Source organism: Humulus lupulus, chromosome 7 (assembly GCF_963169125.1).
Source record: "Humulus lupulus chromosome 7, drHumLupu1.1, whole genome shotgun sequence".
NCBI classification, from domain to species: domain Eukaryota; kingdom Viridiplantae; phylum Streptophyta; class Magnoliopsida; order Rosales; family Cannabaceae; genus Humulus; species Humulus lupulus.
In genome coordinates, this window is record NC_084799.1 from 46,201,554 (window position 1) to 46,220,954 (window position 19,401).

Here is a 19,401-nt window from a genome sequence, read left to right on the forward strand (position 1 = left end):
GTTGCACTAGGAATTGAACCATCTTTTCATGATGACAAATCGGTGATAATACACACACCTTTGCGATGTTCACTTGAGACCTCATTGTCTCGCTTTGCACCGTTAATGGCCATGTGAACTTTCCATTCATGGACGTTCTTGAGAATACTCCCAATTCTCATGAGAGGCGGCACCACCCCTAGGTCCATATAGGTAGAATTCTTACAGTATTTTGTTACAAAAAATACTTGTCTTTACAAGACTGAATTCTATTAAAAAACCTTTCGGTTTTAACCCTCCACTTGGTAACACACAAGTACTCAATATCTCAGATGGGACTTGTTTTGAGTACAACTAATATTCACTTGATTGACTTGTTATTACCTATTGAACCTAACACTAGTTGAATAACTAGTGTTAAGATAGGTTACCATCAATCGTGAATCTCTTTAGGGAGTTTAAGTCCCATCCCTCGAGATGATGCACCCACTAAATCCCTCGTTAGTGGCTTAGTGAAAGGATCCGCCAGATTTTCACTTGTTCTCACATAGGATATTGAGATGACTCCTCTTTCAATCAATTCTCTTACATATCCATGTCTTAGACTAATATGTCTAGACTTCCCATTATACACTCCACTGTATGCTCTAGCCGATGTTGCTTGGCTATCACAATGTATCGATATAGTAGATACATTATCTTTGATTAGGGGAATCTCTATTAACAGATCCCTTAACCATTCTGCCTCTTTGCCAGTAGCAGCTAGAGCTATGAACTCTGCTTCCATAGTGGAATGAGATATACAGGTTTGTTTCTTGGAACCCCAAGAAATTGCACCTCCACCAAGTGTAAATACCCAACCAGTTGTGGACAAGTTGTCCCCAAGATTGGATATCCAACTTGCATCTGTATATCCTTCTAATATCGAAGGAAATTTGGAGTAGTGAAGGCTTAGTCCTTTGGTTTTCTTGAGATAACCTAGGACTCTTCCAATTGCCTTCCAGTGATCCACACTTGGATTACTTGTAAACCTACTAAGTTTACTTACCGCAAATGCTATATCAGGTCTAGTACACTGGGCAGCGTACATTAGACTCCCTATAGCACTAGCGTACTCCAATTGAGCCACCGCTTTTCCTTCATTCTTCTCTAGTTTTACACTATGATCGAATGGAGTATTGGCATCTTTAACCTTGAGATGGTTAAATTTGTTCAATACTTTCTCAACATAGTGGGCTTACCCTAACGCAAAACCCCCACTATGTTTCTTTACTTTGATACCGAGTATGGTATCAACTTCTCCAAGATCTTTCATCATGAAGGTTGATGATAGAAAGCTCTTCGTTTCTTCTATCCCTTTCATGCTATTACTTAGAATAAGCATGTCATCCACATATAAGCAAACAATGATCACATATCCCTTACAAGTTTTGGAATACAAACACTTGTCTCCATTGTTATGTCTAAACCCATTAAACATGATGGCTTGATCAAATTTCACATGCCATTGCTTAGGAGCTTGTTTCAATCCATATAAGGATTTTACAGGTCTACAAACTTTATGTTCATATTTTGGTAGGACAACCCTTCGGGTTGTTCCATATAGACCTCCTCATTGAGGTCACCATTAAGGAATGCCGTTTTAACATCCATTTGATGAACATACAAGTTGTGTATCGAAGCTAAAGCGAACAAAATTCTTATAGAAGTTGTTCTTGCAACCGGTGAATAGGTATCGAAATAATCGATACCCTCCTTTTGCCTAAAACCTTTAGCTACTAATCTAGCTTTAAAGGTTTGGATAGTGCCGTCAGTGTGGTATTTTCTCCTAAATACCCACTTACACCCAATTGGCTTTGACCCCAGTGGGAGGTCTACCAATTCCCAAGTGTTATTTGAAAGAATGGAATCCATCTCATCATTGATGGCTTCTTTCCAAAATGCACTATCTCTTGATTGCATAGCTTCTCTATAAGTCTTAGGATAATCCTCAACGAGAAGTACAATAGGAATTTTCCTAATAACGTCCTCTTTATTTCCTTCTACCATGTAGAATGAAATTCGTTGAGAATCTGTCTCATCCACTACTAGACTTTTATGATTTTTAAGCCTTTGACTTCTTCTAGGTTCAAAGGGTTGCTTTACATCCTTTTGAGAATTCTCCTCTTGAGAATCAACTTTGGATGTAGAAGCTTGAGAATTGTTCTCATATAACATATTCTCCTTTAGAGATGTTGAACCTTGAGAATTGTTGTCACATAACATGTTCTCAAAGAATTCAACTTCTCTAGATTCAATCACAATATTAGACTCTAAGTCTAATAGCCTATAAGCTTTACTATTGTTGGCATAACCAACAAAAGCACACTTTATGGCTCTTGAACCTAACTTTGTTCTATTAGGTTCGGTTTTCTTGCAATATGCAAGACACCCCCACACTTTGAAGTACCCTATGTTGGGTTTTCTTCCTTTCCATAACACATATGGAGATATCTCATTTTTCTTCATCGGTATTCGATTAAGAATATGACAAGCGGTTAAAAGCGCTTCACCCCATAAGTTGAAGTTCAACTTAGAAAACACCAACATAGAATTTATCATCTCTAGATAAGTCCTATTTTTCCTTTCGGCAACACCATTGTGTTGTGGTGTATAAGGTGCAGTGCACTCATGAATTATACCATTTTCTTCACAAAATGTATTGAATTCATTAGAGAAGTACTCTCCTCCTCTATCACTTCTTAGCACCTTAATCTTTTTATTTAGTTGATTTTCAACTTCTAATTTATACAATTTAAAAGCATCAAAAGTCTCATCTTTATGCTTTAAAAGAAACACATAGGTATATCTACTAAAATCAACTATAAAAGTAAGAAAATACCTTTTACCACCTCTAGTTAAAACACCATTTAATTCACAAAGATCACTATGGATTAAATCTAGTAAATTAGATGATCTTTCTACACTAGGAAATGGTTTCTTAATCATTTTTTTCCTTAACACATGTTTCACATTTACCATAGTTTTAAATATTGCATGCAATCATACCACATTTTACTACTCTTTTCATGGTTGAAAAACCTATATGCGATAGTCTAAGATGCCACAAAAATAAAGAATCATACTCAACAATATAGGCGGAATTAGCATTTTTATTGATAACATTGAAAGTTACATCATTGGTGCACAATTTAACCATACCCTCACAAGAGTGCCCCTTTCCAAAAAATACATTTGATTTGGTAAGTATAAGTTTACCGGACTCAAAAACGGCTTTAATGCCGGGCTTGCCAAGCAAATCACCACTTACCAAGTTTCTACTCATTTCAGGAACATAAAGTACATTCACTAATGTAACTTTCTTGCCGGAGGTGAAGTAGACATCAATGGTACCTTTGCCAAGTACCTTGAATTTGCCCTCAGTGCCCATTTTTATCTCATGGTTGCCCTTTGACTCTTCAAAGGTCTTGAACAATGATTTGTCATAGGTGACATGGATGGTGGCACATGTGTCATACCACCACCCTTTCACCTTGCCTTGGACCGCATTCACCTCACTAAGGGTAGCAACTATGTTTTCCTCTTGAGTTGCGTTCACCTTAGGTCCTTGTTGGTCTTTTCTATGTCCACACTCTCTAGCATAGTGACCCTTTTTCCCACACACAAAGCAAGGACCTTTCTCGCCCTTAAACTTGTTTGGGTATGGTTTTTGGACCCAAAGGTTTCTCATTACCCTTTTTCCCTTTGTTTTTTGGATGTTTTGGTTGTGACACCACATTTTCTTTGGAAGTCTCTCCATTAGACCCCTCCACAAGTTTATCTCTACATATCGATTCCTCATCGATTCGAATATGCTTTTGGATCTCCTCCAAAGAATAATCCTCATTTTTATGAAGGATTCTTTTCCTATAGCTCTTCCAAGTTGGTGGTAATTTAGCCACAATAGCACCAACTTGAAAGGCCTCGGGAAGCTCAATCTTTAACACTTTCAATTTATTAACAATAATTTGCAATTCATGAATTTGAGGAAGAATAGGTTTATCACCAAAAAAATTTGAAATCGAAGTATTGAGATGTCAAAAACTTTTTGGTACCTTCCTCTTCCGCCTTGAACTTTTTCTCAAGTGCATCCCAAATCTCCTTGGCCGATTTGGTCTCGGTGTAGAGGTCATAGAGCCTATCAGATAGGGCGTTGAGAATATGACCCCTACAAAGGAGATTGTCCTCCTCCCTCTTCCTTCTCTTCTCCACCTCCTCAGGAGTGTCTTTGTCGGATGGCTCGGCTAGAGGTGCCAAGGAAGACTCAAGGATGTAGGCGATTTTGAGAGTGGTTAAAAGAAACCTCACCTTGTCTTGCCACCTAGTAAAATTGGATCCATCAAACCTATCCAATCTCACTAGGTCTTGGTTCATGATTTTGATTGTCTCCCCTTCCATTGAAACAAAAAGGGATAAGCTTTTGAATGCTAGGAAAAATAATATTGCCTCAATGGAATTGGTAAGATACTATCACAACTCTAGACAATATATTACAAATAAATATTGATTGATTAAAAAGTGTTACAACACTATGACAAAAGATACATGTAAATATAAAGAAAGAGGTAGAAGATGATAGAAATAGAAAATACAACTCTAAGACAAAATATACAAATAAACTAGCAGTAGTATAATGAAAAGATATAGATGAGTTTACAACTCTAAAACAAAAGATACATGTAAAAGAGTGAATAATAGAAGAAAAGAAAAGCAATAGAATAAAAGAACAAGAATAAGAACAATGAACAAAGAACTCTCACTCACACAACCAAAGTGAAGAGTATTGGGGATCACCAGCTTGAACAAGGTTTGAAACCTTTGTCCAAAAGCTTATTTCCCCCAAACTCAAGCACTAAGGGATCTCTCACAGATTTTGGAAATGCTTTTTGGAATAATCAAGCCTCAAGGTGTTTCTAGCCAAGTGCTCTAGTGGATAGAAATGGTGTGTCTTACAAGTGACCATTAGGCTCCTATTTATAGAGTTTTGAGACACCCTTTGAATTTCAAATTCCACCAACCCCCATGGCTGTTACCAATGATTAATTGGATGTTTTATGGAATTAAAATAGAGATTTGGGAGTTACTTGGCTGTTGGAAACGTTCAAAATTGGATAAAAACCGAAGTTGGAAAATGCTGTCAGCCGCTCAGGCTGCGGCCTGAAAAACACGAGTCGCGGTCTACGGTGTGATTTAGCCTATTTTCGCCTCTTAGGCCGCGGCCTGAAAAACATAGGCAGCGGCCTAAGTCGTTTTTTCAGCAACCAATTTTCAGCTTTTTTCCAAAACGTTCCAATTTATTCCCACTTGATTTTGTAACTTCCATACACAATATGGGAGTTAAAATCACTTCTCTATCATCCATTTCTCATATGGCTTTAAGAAATTCATCTCAATATTGTGTAACAACAAATCTACACAATAATGGGTGATATTTAGGAGTTACAAATTTGTGATGAATTTGTAACACCAAATATGTTACATGTTTGGATATTTCACATATATCCAAATAATGTAACTCTCTATTATATGTTACAATATGTGACACTTTATGTCACATTTATTTAATCTAAAACATTATATTATAAAATAATATAATTTTACATTATATTATAAAATAATATAACATATTCCATGCCACTGCTCAGATGCATTACACCAGAGAAAGCGAAGGAGCTGATGAAGGAAGTGCATGAAGGCTTCTGCGGGGATCACGCTGGGGGGCAAAGTTTGGCGAAAAAGATTCTAAGGCAGGGCTATTTCTGGCCGACTATGAACGAAGATTCAATGGAGTTTGTGCGAAAGTGCGATATGTGTCAGAGATTTTCCAAAATCCCACGGGCAGCTCCAAACGAGTTAAAACAGATGCAGAGTCCTTGGCCTTTCGCACTATGGGGTATATACTTGATTGGATCCCTGCCAACGGGAAAAGGCGGAGTGAAGTACGTAGTTGTAGCAGTCGACTACTTCACCAAATGGGCCGAAGCTGAACCACTCGCTACCATAACGACCAATTAAGTTCTTGACTTTGTCATCAAGAACATTGTTTGCCGATATGGTTTGCCTCAATAGATTGTCTCGAACAACGGAACCCAGTTTAACAGTGACTTATTCACCAACTTCTGCGAAAGACACGGGATTATCATGAGCTTTTCTTCAGTCGCGCATCCACAAGCAAATGGGCAGGTCGAAGCAGTGAATAAAACACTTAAGGACACCTTGAAGAAAAGACTTGAAGATGCTAAAGGAGCATGGCTAGAACAGCTGCCTGAAGTGCTTTGGTCGTATAGAACTTCTCATCGAACAGTGACGGGTCACACCCCGTTTTCCTTGGCATAATGGTATGAAGCTATGTTACCTGTCGAATTAAATCCCCCCTCACATCGACGCATTACATACGACCAGAGCCATAATAGCCAACTGATGATGGAGTCCCTAAACTCAATTGAAGAAATACAAGAAAGAGCCCAACTCTGAGTTGCCGCGTACCAGCAAAAGGTCGCCCGGTATTTTAACTCAAAGGTGAAAGAAAGGAAATTCAATGTCAGTGACCTAGTGCTACAACGAGCTTTCTTGAATACCTGCGACCCCACTGCTGGAGTGCTCGGACCAAACTGGGAAGGACCTTACCAGATTGAAGAAGTCCTTCATCTGGGCACCGAGATCTCGTTCCACGCTATTGGAACGGTGAACACCTGCGCAAGTACTACCAATGAACAGTCCTTTTTAAAGGACTGGCTTGTATAAATTTTTACTTTTTACAAGTTTCGAAAAAGGGTTAGCCACGTTGTATGGCTAATCGCTTATAAGTGTAAGATCTTTTTTAAGATCACCGTAAAGACATGTTTAGTCCATTTTTATTACGAGATTATAAGGGACTGTGCACAGCCAGTCATTCTTGCCAACCATTGTAAATTTATTTTTACAAGTATTTGTTCATTACGTGTGTTGTTTTGCTATATTATAAGTGTTACATTTCCTACCGAGCCGCAATGTTTGCACAGGTCGTGGTCAAGGCAAGTGACCAAGGACCTAAAGCCCCTCGATCACTTGGGGGGCATATAAGGTACATATATAGCAAAGCATACCGAAAGGTATGTAAACGCATGAACAAAATGAGTGAAAGCTGCTACGGTACTTAGAGTATTTGTCAAAATTTATGTTTTGTTAAATCAAACAAAAGTACTATGCTAAGTTCGGTCATGCGAACAGATATTATAATAAAAAGAAACATTATAATATCAATAAGGTAATCTTTTACACCGTGAGCAGTATTGCTCGGATGTAATTGTTTAATTAAAAGTAAAAAGCTTTTGCACGGCGAGCAGTATTGCTCGGATGTAATTGTTTAATTAAAAGTAAAAAGCTTTTGCACGGCGAGCAGTATTGCTCGGATGTAATTATTCAGTTATAAGTAAAAAAGCTGCCCTTGCAGCAATAAAAGTAAATTGTCTTTACAAGCAGACCCGTGGGCCATTAAAACAAAATAAAAGAAATTTTTTTAATGAGGAGCAGGAGGGTCTTGAGGATTAGGGGGAGTGCCCTGGTCGATAGGAGGACCAGCTTCAGCATCAGCAACAGGAGCCTTAGCCTTAGCCTTCTCCTCTGCCTCCAACCGGATGGCGCACTATGCCATCAGAGTCCTCTTCAACCGCTCGGATAGGTAGTTGAAGTTGGCCTCCCAGTTGTGCTTCCAGAACTCGTAGAAGCAGAGGTGAGTAGCTTCCTTGTACCTCTTCAAACTCCTGGCCCCTTCCTCCTCGAGCTCCTGCACTCGCTCCTCGAGCTCCTGCACCCGCTCCTCGAGCTTCTTCATCTCTTCCCTGCTGGCGATCGGATCAAATCCAAGCTGCTTACACTCTTGGGTGACAACTACAGAACTTTCCCTCCATTTCTGTTGGTCCTCGTTGGCTTTCTTCAAGGCCTCTTGGCTGTCCTGAAGCTCCTTAGTGAGAACAGCTTGGTCCTCACACATTTGGTCGTACTGTCTGGACAGTGCCTTGTTCTCCTCGAGCAGCTTGTCCTTGTCAGCCTCAAGTGCTTGCTTAGCCTGAGCAAGCCTGGAGTCAAAATTCTTTCCGCGAGAAACCAACGCCCCAACACGACGCCAGCCAGCAGTTAGAGTTAGCAGCCCCTGAAGGATAAAAAATGAAACAAATTAAGGGAAAGAAATCAGATATGAATAGCAAAATAACAAGAGGTTACTTACGCTAACTATCTCATTCAGCCCTCTGTTGATGACCTGGCCGGCATCCATCGAAGCAGTGTTGGTGATGGCGGCCTAGCAACGTCAGTGCTTTAAGAGTTTGTATATCCTCTCTCGGGCTGACCCGACCACGAAAGTGGGCAGGGAGCCTTCGGGCAAGTTATCCAATGCCTCCTTGTCAGTGGCCCTAGAAGAGGGCTATGGATTAGCAGGTATGGGAGTCGACTGCTCTGTGGGGGGCGGAGGTGTCGTGTTCTCCTTGGAAGGGGAAGTGGCTGGAGCATCATCTGTTCGAGCCTTCTTCGAGGGGGTCTTGCTGCTTTCCCCTCGAGTCCTCTTGCTATCCTTCTTTGGGACAGAAGAGGCAGCGGTAGCCTCGTAGTGATCGAAGACATCCTTAGATTCCATACCTACACAAAGGGAAACAACTCGTGCAGTGAGATTAAATGGTCATAGGGGGAACAGGGATAAAAGTAAAAGGATTACAAGTAAAGTACCCGGGCTACAACTACTGGTCGTAGCATTATTTACTGAACTACCTAGTTCCTGGAAGAAATCTGAGTTTAAAGAGGGAGCATTCCTAAAGTTGCCGTCCCCATCAAATAGATGAGAGGGAATTGGAAAATTATTTAAAAGCGAGATTATTGTACTGTTTACATCCGATGAATCATTAGAAAGTTCGGTAGGCTCGACAACCTTTTGTTTTCCCTTGCCCTTGGGGATTGAGGGTTTCTCTGCTCGATGGGGGAGGGCAAGTTCCCTAATCGTAACCTCATTTGGCCTCCTCCACAGAGGAGGCGCCTGAGGTTGTTGCTCGGGTTCTTGCTCGATTTCCACGTCGGCTTGGACATCGCTCGTCGAGGGTTCATTCGTCGCAAATTGGGAGCCCCAAAGGCCGACCAACCTAAGGTTAGCCTTGTTGACTAAGTTTATTACACTCTTATCAGCATTTGGCATGCTGGCTAAGAGTGTTTCCCTTGACTCCATTCCTAGAGTAGGGATGGGACGTAACCGTGGGACTGGAACACAATGGATGTCAAGATATTATGACAGAAAAACACTAAGTAAAGAAGCTACTCGCGTAAGAACTTTTACCTCCTCGAGTGAAGGCTAGGTTGTCCGCAGCAAGGTTGGGAGTGAGGAAATACTCATGGTGATACTTCCCCACATTAGAGATATGGGTGGTGTCGGACAAAAAAGTGCGTCAGGATTCCTGATGGCAGAAGTGAAAAAACCCCGTGCCATCTTGGTTGGGGTTGGACTTAAGGTCAAAAAGAAAATTAACCTCATGGGGGGAAAGTACTGACCATTTTTTGAGCTTATAAAGGATATAGAGTGCGGCCAGCATTCTATATTTGTTCGGGGTGATTTGAAAGGGGGCTACTCCAAAGTAATTAGACACCCCCTGAAAAAACGAGTGAAAAGGCAGGGTGGCACCTGCCTCAATGTGGAACCTCGACCAGGCGCTGTAAGCCCTGCCTGGCAGGTTGGCTCGCTGGTCGATAGATGGTTTGACTAAGTTCACACCCGTCAGATTGTATCTGTTTAAATAGTTGGCAATCATCCGCAGTGTCACCGTACTTTGAGGGACGACGTGCCACGCAACTGCTGGCTGGTCAACATGGTGAGGGCGGGCACACCTTTGGACATTGGTCTCTGGAACGAATTCGCCTCGACCACTGGTCGAGGGGGCATCAGCAGAAGGCTGGCCTGAGGAGTTAGGATTTTTCCTTTTTCGTGCTTTTGTTTTCGTTCGGGCCATTCTCTGATGGGGGGCTGGAGGACGGTTTCAGCTAGGGCGAGAAAAAGGGATTTCTGGTATCAAAGTAGATGGGTTCTCTTCGCCTTCAAGTAGTTGGGCCAAGAGGTCGTCTTCAATAGGTCTTTCTCCTCCCCAAGGGTCTTGCATATGAACTACAAATAGACAATTGAGGAGATAAGACAGTCTGTGAAGTAGTGTGGAAGATTGGGACAACGTTTCTCGCGTCTAAAAAACTACCAGCATCCTACTCCTACACTAAGTTCGAGATTAATGGTTTGAAAAACAAATCAGAAAGGAAGAAAAACTGTTTTCTGAAGGAGAACTTTCTCGACTCCTGAAGGGCGGGAAAAAACTCAATTTTTTCACCTAGCTTAAAGGTTGAATTTTTCGTCGACCTTACACCCTAAGCCTATGATCCTAACTATCAAACTAAGTCCTAACCTATACAAAGCATAAAGACGCCCTCTTACCAAGCAATGGAAGGTTTATACAAAAAGATCCTCATAAAACCCTACTCAAGAACACAAAAATCACAGAGCATAGAAACGGCATGCATGGCGTAATGAAAAGTTTAAAAAGACAGAGTGATTACCTGGGCGAAGATGGAGATTCGGAAGAGAAATGAAAAAGTTTGAGTTGGAAAGATCCTCGGCTAGGCGACTGACTGGTTTCAAAGCTCTGTATTCTGAAGGCAAGGTTCTTGAAGTTCTTGACAAAGATGGTAAGAAACAAATTTATAAAGAAGAAAAAGAAGGTATTTATGGGGACCGGGGTATGGCCAAAAAGTAGTAATCATTACTTCCCATTTTCGAAACATGGGGAAGTGTATAAGCCGTCAATTTGTTTCTTGAAAACTGAAAAGGCTTGATTAGACATAATTATGTCACGGCTTTCAAAAACGCACGGGGATCCTGACAAACATCGTGGGGATATGAACGGTTGTTTCCTTAAAGTTTCTTTATTGCTGGTCGCACTAAACAAACTTGGGGGGCAAATGCTATCCAAAAAATAGGCATGAATGACATGGCAAACATTTAGTACATGTGGCTGACATCTGGAAGAATTCATGCTCGAATATCGACCAGGAAGACATCTATTGTCACAACGTTCGATTTATTCATACGACCAGCCTAGTTGTACGCATGCTATACGCGGAAAAGATCTTATGTAGTTATGATAGTATCCGAAATTATCTCCCATGATTTCCTGAGTATCCGATTATTTAGGAAATAATATCTGTAACAAATTAATGTAAATCCTCCTTGAGCCTATAAATAGAGAGAGAGGGCTTGAGGGAAGGATCTTCTTCTTTTTTTTGCTTTCTGATCACTGGAGATTAGAGTTATTCTATTTGATATATTGTCTTGTTCTTCAGAGGTTTGTGAAACTCATTGAACCTTAGTTCTTTGATCACTCCTTTGAATCCTATATCAATAACAATTCAAGTGGCGTAGGTTATTGCCAGATTTTGGGGCCGAACCACTATAAACTCTTGTGTTCTTTATTGTTTCGTCATCATATTCTTTCCAACGTGTTTGTCCAAATCAAGCATATTTGACTCCGTGTCAGTTGGCCAAAATCAGGGTCAACACAACCATATGCCATGTCTACCTCTGCTTTAGTAAGTCAACCTCTTACTAGCACTTCAAGTATGACCCCCTCTACATGGATTTTATATTATGTATCCTCGCACCAAATGTTTCCACATTCGAAATCTTTTCTTTCTTTGTGTCTTGCACCATCTGTGCCTGTCATGACTGCTGATGGTACTCCTATGTCATACAGGTATTGGTTCTATTGTCAGGCCTCGTTTATCACTTCCTAATGTTTACCATATTCATAAGCTTTCACTAAACCTTGTATTTGTTTGTTAATTGTGTGATTGTTTTTACTCAATGTCCTTTTCCCCTTCTTCTAGTCATGTGCAGGATCTGCAGTCTCAGAAACTGATTGGGACCAGCCATAGGATGAGCTGAAATTACAAGTATTTGAAGCTCCTAGTGTTTATCTATCTTCCTTTATTTTGTCTCCTTCAACGTCTATGTTTTATTTATGGCACTCTCGCCTTGGTCATGTTCCAGCTTCCCGTTTAAGATTCTTAGCTTCTACGCGAACCTTAGGTGTAACGACCCAATTTCCCTAATAAGGCTTAGTGCCATGATTAGGGGGCCAAGAGGGCAATAATTGAATTATTATGTGAGTTATATTATAATATGGCTATGTTTGCAATTTAGATAGTCTCAATTAATTTATTTAATCTTCAATTAGAATTATCAATGTTGATCGGGTCAATTTTGGATAATTTCATTGAGTTGTGCAATTTAGAGAAGAAAAGAGATTTCAGGGTAGATTTATTAATTAAGACAAATTGATGTCTAAATTAATAAATAAGTTTAAATCAAGGTTCAAATTATAAATATTTAATTTTATAAAGGATTTAAATAATTATTTAATTAATTAATCAATAGAAAATAATACGGGATTGAATTTAAGTCCAACAGGCTTATAATTAAATGAGAAATTTCACGAGCGTATAGCCCATGAGAATTTTGACCTAAGGCTGTAATTACCTATTATTTTACTTATTTTTTAATTAAATATGTAACCTAATTGGGCCTTTAAAAGGAATGTTAAATGAGAGTTGAAAATAGATGATGAGAATATCTAGTTTTGATGCTTTAGAGTTTTAGACCCTCTCTACAACAAAAGTCATTTTCTAAGCCTCTATATTCTCTTCTCTTCTTCTCTCTGTGTCTATCTTATGTGTTGAGAATTGCCAACTATAGCTTAAGTGATTATAAGGATATTGTGGAAGGCTGTGAAGAAATTTGAAGATTGGTTCAATTTCTTAGTGATACCCTGTGATAAAAAGAATACAAGGGTTAAAGAAACTGAAGGAATGACTTATTCATTCCACTGCATATAATGTAAGTGTTCTTATCATTGTCTCTATTTAAATTCAATTATAGAAACATGTTCTAGGTTTTCTTATATTAATTATTTTAATATATTATTTACATGAAAATAAATAGGATCGTGTATAAGTATTCCCAACAACTGGCCCCAGAGCCTTTGGTAATCTTTATTTTCTTGCATGAACATAGTAAAATTGAATTATTTGATGTGTTGAGTAATTGCATGGATTTCGTGTTTTAAATGAAGCAGATTGAATTTTACGTGATTATTAGCATATTTGGGTTATTTTGTTGTTTTTTATGCAGCTATTTTTATAAATGCTTTATTTGGTGTAAAACATTAAAAATTATTTAGAAAACGGTTTTGATTGAAAAATTACACAATTTTTTTTAATTTTTTTTGGCTGCAAGGGCCTCCAACGCGCGCTTTTGCGTGCGTCACCTGTAACGACCCAAAATCACTAATATGGCTTAAGGGCCGGGAGGGCATAATTGGTTTATGTGTTAATTTATTGATTTAATGCATGATTACATGATAATCATGCTTGTATGATTATATGAATATAAATGTGATTAAATGTTATACTTGTGAGAACCACATTATTATGTGGGTAAATCTACAGAGCACGACTCGAGGCGATCTTAGGGCTAGATAGCGGGAAAAAAGTCACATCGAGGCTTAATAGTTAACTCTGGATAAGTCAGGGGTATTTATGGTATCGAGTAGTTATTTAGACTATCGGGTTATGAAAATAAATATATGGAGATATATTTGAGGTTAGGAAGTCTAGGCGGGAATATTGGGGAATTTTACCATTTTTCCCTCGGGGACGTTTCATTACCCCGAGCCTTGGGATTGAATTAACTAATTAGTGATAGACTAAGTAAAATATAGAAATCGGGGGAACAAAAGTTAGAACTGACCTTCTTCCTTCTCTCTCTCTCTCTCTTTCTCTCTCAAAGGAACCACAGAAGCAAGAGGAAATTGGCTGGGAAATTTAGAGAAATTGAGCTGAGGCTTTGGGGATTAGCTCAGGGTTAGTTAAAAGATCTAATCAAGAGTTAAGGTAAGTTCTGAGTTTTATTTTTGGTGGTTAAATTCTATGTATATAGCTGAGTTCTAAGGGTTTATGGGTTTTGGCATTAAAGGTTGAATTTGAGGCTGGAACCTTAGAGGTTAGGTCAGAGAACTCTTGGAGGAGTGGTTCTGCATCTGAGGTGAGCTCTAATTTAAGGTTTAATGGCTGAGTTATAGTGTTTTCATGGCTGGGTTTTGTGTTTTTAAGTTAGAAAGTTTCAATAATTGAAATGGGTTTTTGATGGGTTTCTAGCCTAGGTTTCAGCTGGGTTGTGTTGTTGGAATCTTGTGGGAATTTTTTGGATAATTGAGTTGTGGATTTGGGGTGGTTCTGAGTGAGTTTGCATGAGGTTTGAGAGTTAAAAATGGAGGTTTTTCTGGGTTCGAAGGGGTCGGGCCGCGGCATAGTTCTTGGTGAGCCGCGGCCCTTCGAAGCTAATGGGTGCTGAGGAAGGAGAGCAGGCCTTGGTATGGTCTAAGTAGGGCCGCAACCCTTACCTGTTTTTGTGCTTTGGGAGGCCTCTAGTTGGGGCCATGCCGTGGCATGGATGGCTAATGCCGCGGCCCTTAAGGGATTTTGGGATTTTGAGATTCTAGGCTTGAGAATTTAACCTAGGGTGCCCGAGATTGAATCTTCTACCATGTTTGGTGAAGTTCAATGTTCTGGATACTAGAAATTTGTCTAGAAGCACATTTAAGTTTGTTGATGGTATCCTTCACCTTGGTTGTGACTAGGTGACAAAAGCTAAGGCTCGAGAACGGATCGTGCTTGAGGAGCGTTGCTCATAATCAGTAACTACAAAGATTAAAGGTAAGAAAACTGCACTTGAATGAATATCTATAATGGGACTAAGGGTTTCCTATTGTGTATGCTTGAAAAGATCGTATTATGCCATGCAAGCTAATTAGTGAACCAACGACCTAAGGGTGCCAAGGGTTACATTAGAGCATAGGGCGCGGCTTGGCCATTGGTAGCCCAGGACAGCTTAATATGCACTGAGTTCAGTTTAAGCGGGCCGAAGTCAGTGGGATAAACAGAGGGTGCGGCCTAAGTTGTCGGCCCTGATTATTATGTGATATGAATGTTATAAGTGATTGATTGCATCCATGATTCTGAATATACGCTGAATGACTAATGTGGATTATTTGGTGAAAGTTCATGCTTAGTGAATTTACTATCTGTTATTATTGTTCGTGTTGCATATCATGTTTTCTTGCTGGGCCTTGGCTCACTGGTGCTACGTGGTGCAGGTAAAGGCAAGGGCAAGCTTGATCAGCCTTGATTTGGAGAGCTTTGCGAGCAGAATGTACATGGCCAGCTGCTCAGCCGCCACGGTTGAGGTCTAGGTAGGGACGCGAGACCGAGAAATTGTCCATTTTTCCTTTGTATGGCTGACAGATGTTGTATTATTTTGGGAGTCTGTAATCTAACTTTTAAACTCTGTTTCTTTTGGGATCCCGTGTATATAACCACTTAATTATATGAAATGAAACTTTTGAGACCAAAACCTTTTTAACCCTAGCTCATACATGTTTAGTGACACGTTTTTGAGTTAATGACTTGATTAGCAAGTCTTGCACCTATATAAGTACACAGTGTAGCGATCTTGGTTATCCAGGGAATTACAACTTGGTATCAAAGCGTCCTAGGTTTAAGGGTTCCTGAAGATAGGTTGGACATGTACATTCGCTGATAGAGACAGGCTCAAATCAAGGTTTGGTAATGTGTATATGTGTTTATATGCTTATATGCTTGAAATGAATATGAATGTTGTTATTTATTGGATTAATAGGAAGCATGAGATACTGATAGGGTCTGGCCCTTGACTGTTGTGTGAGAATATTGAGGCATGTTTATTAGCATAGCCGTGTATGTACATGAATATTTGGGATGATTAACTGTATATCGTGTATGGATAAATGTTTGATTCATAGCTATGGTATAATGAGATTAGAGGCGTGTTTATTAGCAGCCAGTGCATGTGGATGGGTGCCTATATGTTGATTGTTTGTAATTTGTTATGTTCTATTGGTGGATCTTGGAGAAGTTTTTACCCTGTCATCATGGTCTGATTGCCGAGTCGTTATTTGCAGATTAACTTGGATGGTAATGCGTCCAAGAAAATCTACGCAACTAGCCGGCACTAGGTCCGGGACAGGGGGTGATGAACAGGGCCAGATTCCTCCGACAGTCCCTGAGAACTGGCAGCAACTTATGGCCGATATGCATGCTCGATTACAAAGTCAGGATGAGCAGATCCGTATCCTGCGATAGCAGGATCCATCAGGGAGTGCTGCCCCTATTGTACCACCTGCAGTGGTACCAGTTGTGCAGTCAGGGGAGGTTTCAAACAGATGGGAGCCATTGTATGAGCGGTTCAGGAAGCAGCAACCCCCAATTTTTTAGGGTTGACCGGATCCATTGAAAGCCGAGCAATGGCTAACTATGATCACTATAATTCTGGATTTCATGAGGATAGATGGGCATGGTAGAGTGGCCTGTGCCACTTATATGTTGAGGGAGGATGCCCGCATCTGGTGGGAAGTGGCATCGCAGACCAGGGATGTTACTACTTTGAGTTGGGAAGGTTTTAGAGACTTGTTCAGTCAGAAGTACTACAATGTTGTCGTCAGGGCAGCAAAGGACAATGAGTTCGTGAGTCTGGTACAGGGAAATATGACTGTTACTGAATATGCCCTAAACTTTGATAGGCTTGCGAAGTTTGCACCAGATCTTGTGCCTACTGATGCTACTAGGAAAGATCGATTTATCAGGGGGCTTAATGCTATGATAGCCTAGGATGTCAGGATCACAACGGTACCTGGAGGAACAACTTATGCCTAGGCCGTTGAGAAGGCTCTTACCGCTGAGGAAGCGGAGAACAAGATATGGAGGGAAAGTGTGGTGAGGTGTGAGGGCCACAGAGCGGTGCCTCCTTATTCAAGGACAGGTAGGGGCGAGGGCCCCAGTGACTTCAAGAGAAAGGCTCCTGACACTTCGACCACTGCTGGTCCTGATAGGAGGGGTTGGGGTGGTCAGGGTGGCCGTCAGGGTGGCGGCGAGGCATGGCGGACCTATCCGGAGTGCCCGAGGTGTAGAAGACGCCATCTGGGTGAGTGTCAGGCCAAGGCATGCATTGTGTGCGGAGCAGTAGGGCATCTCAGGAAAGACTGCCCGACGGTGAAGAAAGGTGAAGCAGGGAAGGTGGATAGCTTGACTCCAGCTCGAGTATTCACCTTGACTCAAGTAGAGGCCGAGGCTAGTCCCTCGGTAGTGACAGGTCAGCTTTCTAGCTCTGGCTTTCCTTTTACAGTATTGATTGATTCTGGTGCTACACATTCTTTTGTTTCTAGTAGAGTGATTGATAGACTGTGTAGACCTAATGAGTATCGGACTGCAGGGTTTGGGACTTTATTGCCTATAGGGGAACTGGTAGTTTCTAGGAGATGGATTAGGGCATTGCCAGTGATGGTTGATAGTAGGGAACTTTCGGTGGATATGATTGAGTTAGATATGGAGGATTTTGATATGATCTTAGGGATGGATTGGTTGGTCAGGTATGGAGCTACTATTGACTGCAGGAAGAAGATGGTGACTTTTGAGCCTAAGGGCGAGGACCCTTTTGTCTTTGTGGGTGCGGCGTCTGGACCCCGTGTACCCATGATTTCAGCATTGAGAGCCAGAGACTTGTTACAGGGTGGATGTATACATTTTCTGGCTAGTGTGGTGGATACTACCAGGGTTATGCCGGTAGGGCCGGGAGAGACCAAATTGATGTGTGAGTTTTTGGATGTATTTCCTAAGGACTTACCAGGGTTGCCGCCGCGCAGGGAGATTCAGTTTTAGATTGAGTTAGCACCAGGGCCAGAACCAGTATCAAGGACACCATACAGAATGGCTCCGGTAGAGTTGAAGGAGTTGAAGATACAGTTGCAAGAACTACTGGATTTAGGATTCATCAGGCCTAGTTATTCTCCATGGGGCACTCAAGTGTTGTTTGTTAAGAAGAAAGATGGAACTTTGAGGATGTGTATAGACTACAGAGAATTGAACAAGTTGACTATCAAGAATAAGTACCCTCTACCAAGGATTGATGATTTGTTCAATCAACTGCAGGGAAAGACGATGTTCTCAAAGATTGATCTTTGATCTGGTTATCACCAGCTGAGGATCAAAGATGAGGATATACCGAAGATGGCCTTTCGAACACGGTATGGGCATTATGAGTTCTTGGTCATGTCTTTTGGTCTGACCAATGCCCCGGCAGCTTTTATGGATCTGATGAACAGGGTGTTCAAGGATTTCTTAGATCAGTTTGTCATTGTCTTCATCGACGACATTTTGGTATACCCCAGTTCAAAGCCAGAGCATGAGTAGCAACTTCGACAGGTTTTATAGAGGTTAAGGGAGCATCAGTTATACGCCAAGTTTAAGAAGTGTGAGTTTTGGTTGCCAGAGGTGACTTTTCTTGGGCATATAGTTGGTGCAGAAGGAATTAAGGTGGATCCGTCCAAGGTAGAAGCAATAAGAGATTAGCCGAGGCCAAGGAACCCCTCGAAGGTGCGGAGTTTCCTTGAATTGGCAGGTTATTATAGACGGTTCGTAGAGGGGTTTTCAAAGATTTCGTCATCAATGACAGAATTGACAAGAAAGAATCAAAAGTTTGTTTGGTCAGAGAAGTGTGAGAGCAGTTTTCAAGAGTTAAAGCGATGGCTTATTTCTGCACATGTGTTGAGTCTTCCTTCGAGGGAAGGAAAGTTTGTAGTCTATTGTGATGCATCAAGGATGGGTTTAGGCTGTGTGTTGATGCAGAATGAGAAAGTTATAACCTATGTGTCTCTGCAGCTAAAGGAGTATGAGCAGCGGTATCCTACTCATGACTTGGAGCTAGCAGCAGTGGTATTCGTACTGAAGGTGTGGCGCCATTATCTGTATGGCGAGAAGTGCGAGATATACATTGACCATAAGAGTTTGAAATATTTCTTTACTCAGAAGGATCTGAACTTGAGGTAGAGGCGTTGGTTGGAGCTAGTTAAGGATTATGACTGCGATATTCTTTACCACCCTGGGAAGGCCAATGCAGTGGCAAATGCGTTGAGTCGAAGGGGCCTTGGACAGTTGTATAGTTCCACCCAGATCTCGAGAGAATTAGCTGATGAGACGGCCAAGGTAAGGATAGAACAGGTGGTAGGCCAGTTAGCTAATATTACCTTGCAGTCGACCCTGTTAAAGCGGATCAAGGAGGGATAGTTAGTGGATGCACAGTTGCAGGAGGTTAGACAGCATGTCTTAGCAGGGACAGCTAAGGATTATTTTGTTTCTGAGATAGGTTTGCTTCGATATCAGAGACGGATTTGTGTTCCGACAGATGAGGGTATCAGACGAGAGATACTGGATGAGTCTCACACTACGCCATACTCGCTT